Here is a 4,216-nt window from a genome sequence, read left to right on the forward strand (position 1 = left end):
TAAATATACGAGTTTTTCAATGCTAATTGTTTTGGATTAAATTTGCATGAGTTTTATGAGAAATATTAATAGACAACTTAAACTATTAATTAAGTCATAGAAAATTATCCATTTATTTAAAATATTATTTTTATATCTTTATTCTATGTATATTTATATAATATTAAAATATGATAGTCAAATAAAGTATTTTGCCAAGTGTCAATCAATTGTGAATTTTTTCCCTCAAAAACTCGTATTAAATCAAAGGTAGTGATTAATTAATTATTAATTACTTTAATAATTATATTATAGTCTTGAAAATGTGATGTTTTAACAAATTCATAAAAAAATATTTAAGGTTATCAAACGCTAGGGTTTTTCAATGCTAATTAATATTTAAGGTATCACATTTTTAAGACTATGAAAGAAATCAAAATTAATTTTTTTTAAATTTTGTTATTATTGAAAAAACTTATTCTTACTCATATTTAAGAGTTTTAATTTATATTTATAATTATAATATAATAAATAGAAAATAACGAACGTTTTTAAGTGAAAATATTTATTTATAAATAAATATAATATAATAAAAAAAATTATAAGTATTTTCTCAAGTGACCTATTTAATATGTTAATTATTCTTTAATACATTAATTGAATGACAGTATATTGAATTAAAAGTGTTCTCCATTAGTATATTGAATAGTGAATAATTAAGCAAACTTAAATTTTTTCAACATGATTAAAGATTAAAAAAACATTATAATTATTATTTCTGTTAAAATTATTTAAAATAATAAATTTATTTTTTTATTTTTAAATTAAACTCTCCGATATATCACATGGGTTCACCACTAGTTAATTAAAAATTTAATTTAAAAAATTAAAATAAAAATAAATTTAACAAAATTTTAATAATTTTAAAAAATAAATAATTTTTTTATTTTTAATCAATTAATTTAGTTAATTTAATTCAATTAATTTATTTATAATTTATTCCTTTACTCTTTTAAAAAATAATAAATTAATTAATATTTTTTAATTTGTATTAAAAAATATAAAATATAATTATGGAAAATAGTGGTTTTTTTGGTATATAACTTATATATGCGATTATATAACAAGGGAGCTTGGCAGATCAGACGGTCGCGTGCGCCACGTGGCGCGCGGACATGGGGCCACGTGGCTGCGTGGCACAGGCGGGTGGTCCAAGCGGGCGGGTGGGCGGGTCAGCGGGTGGGAGAAATTAAAATTTTTAATTTTGTTTTAATTTTAGCGGCGGTTTTAGAAACCACCGCTAAAATTAGAATTTTTTATTTTTTTTTTATTTTTGCGGTGGTTTCAGAAACCGTCGCTAAAATTAAAATTTTTAATTTTTTTTATTTTTGCGGCGGTTTCAAAAACTGCCGCTAAAATTTTTATTTTTATTTTTGCAGCGGTTGAAAAACCGCCGCTAAAATTAAAAATTTTAATTTTTTTATAATTTTCATGGCGGTTGAAAAATCGCCGCTAAATCAGTAATTTTGCGGCGGTTTTAAAATCGTCGCAAAAAATGTGATTAACGGCGGGTGGTTTTGAAAACCGCCGCTAAATCACTTAGCGACGGTTTCTAAATGCAAAAAAAACTGCCGCTAAATACCAGTTTTTTTGTAGTGCCACTACCTTAACTCTTCACTAAGAATTTTTTAAACCATCCATTAAAACCCTCTACTTAAACCAAGTAGGTCCTCTAGTCCAAGACTAGGAATTACAAAACCTCCCACTCAAATGGGCCCTCTAACTACACAAGGTAGGAATTTCAACCCCTTGCTTCAAACAGCAAGTCCTCTAGCATAATAAGTTAGGAAAATAAAAATGATACAAATGAAATAGAGAAACTAAGAGTTAACACTCTTAGTTACAAGTTCTCTCACAATGAAAACAAGCCTTAACAATAAATTTACAATGATAGAACAACGAAGCCTTGGAGAGAAAAATATAACAACGAAAGCACAAACACTGTAAGCTCGAATAAAATGATTTACAATCTCTATCAATTCGTTTCCGTCCATTAGCCATCTCTTGATCCTCCTTGAATTGTATATATAGGCATCCATAAAAATTGAAGAAGAAACTAGCCGTTTGTGACCGTTGGAAGCTTTCTGCAAAAGAGATAGTCGACAGAAAATAATGTATAATCGACTATATTTTCAAATAAAACAAGGTATAGTCGACAGACAAAAAGGCATAGTCGACTATTGTTTAACAAAAACTACTCATAGTCGACTATCCTTACACAATAGTCGATAGAATGAAATATAGTCGACAGAAGCCACTCATAGTCGATAGATCATTCAAGCATAGTCGACTATCCTAGGGCATAGTCGACAGCACAGAACTACATAGTCGACTATCCATTATGAAAAATTGAAAACTCAACTGATAACATGTAGAAGCACACTTGATTGATACAAAACATCACAACATTTTTACATTTCTTTAGTTTAAGTAAATGTCCTCATTTTGTTTAATTTATATTTTACCTTCCATTTACTTTAATACATAAATGTAAATAAGAAAGTACCCCCCATTTAGATTTAATAAAAATATCTAAAAAATCAAAATTCATAAGAATAAGAAAGTAGAATTTGGGTTTTAGTAGAAATTTAGGATTTTGCGATTTTACCACCTCCAAGATATACACTTTTTATTTCTTGAAAAATTCGCTAAAAATAATTTTATCACTAATGAATGTTAGCTATTGAATTACCGGGAGTTAGTTTTCTAAAAAAAAAATATTTTCATATATGTCTACTTATAAGGTGCTAACCTTCCAGACTTAGAAAAATATGACTTTGAAATCTCGATACTTGAAATTCATTTGGTTTTCATTCTCACAAAGTAATACTTGATATTGAAATTGATTTATGTTGAAAATCACAACCTTGATTCATGACTTAGAGATTAAATAAAATATTATTTTTCATCATTAAAACTAAATATACAAAAGTAAAACAACATCCCCAAGCTTCAAGTTGTGACATTTCAAGGGTGAAGAAAATGAAGAAGCATATCGAGTGGGCTTAGATCTATTGGAAAAACACCAAGACTGAGCTTGGTCATGCAAAAAGCATATAATAAGCTTACAATAAATTGGGAAAGTCCTTTTCGAGTCACTAGGGTATTAAGCTCGAGTGCATAGCGGTTAGAAGATCTCATAGGTGAGCCTATCATGAAGACCTAGAATGTACAAAATCTAAGAAGGTTCTACCAAAAGTTGAGAAAGGGACCACCCTACTTGTTCGTGTAGAAGGCCACTAGGAAAAAGGCCATGCCACTTAGGAAAACTTTGTTAATAAAAGATGTTTATTGGATTTACACCATTCTTACCAAAGCACTATTTCTTAAGACGCCAAAGACAAGAAGGGGATAACTCTATTAACAATCTAAGTCCTATTCACTCATGCTTAAGACACTAAGAACGAGAAAGGGGCCATCCATTCACAATCTAAGTTCTAAGCACTTATGCATGGGATGCCAAAGATGAGAAAATGACCACCTCACTCACAATCTAAATCCTAAGCATTGATGCTCATGATGCTATAGTTGAGTAAGGGACCACCCCATTTGCAATCTAAATCCCAAGCACTCATGATTGGAAAATTGTAGACGAGAAAGAGACCAACCCACTCACAATCCAAGTCTCGAACACTTGTGCTTGGTACATCAAAGATGAGAAAGTGACCACTCTTACTCACAATTAAAGTTCCGAGCACTAATGCTTGAGACACCAAAGACAAGAAGGGGACCACCCCACTCATAATCTATGTCTTAAACCCTTGTGCTTGAGATTACGAGGCTAAGCAAGGGGACACCCATTTGCAATCTAAGTCCCACGCCCTCGTGCTTGAGATGCTTGGAACGTCAAGGCTAAGAAGAGTTTTCCTTTCCTCGGGAGCCTACTCAAGCAGTCTTTACCTCTATGCCTGCCTACTCAACCCTATCTAATACTGGTAGCCTTTGACTTAGTAGAGAAAGGGTGGTGGTTATCATAATGTGAGCTCTACGAAGATTAGTAGTAATCTCCATCATGGACTGAAACTGGCTCTAATTAAATGAGAGAGGAACTTAAGTAACCTCTATTTTACATCAATTGTGGCCTATCTCCTAACTCTTCACCAAGTTAGAACTAAGAACTTCAACTACCTTAGGAATGCCTTTTGGGTCTTTTTTTCAATTACTTAACAAAGGCTAA

The sequence above is a fragment of the Diospyros lotus genome, chromosome 10 (genome assembly GCF_014633365.1).
Source record: "Diospyros lotus cultivar Yz01 chromosome 10, ASM1463336v1, whole genome shotgun sequence".
Classification (NCBI taxonomy): domain Eukaryota; kingdom Viridiplantae; phylum Streptophyta; class Magnoliopsida; order Ericales; family Ebenaceae; genus Diospyros; species Diospyros lotus.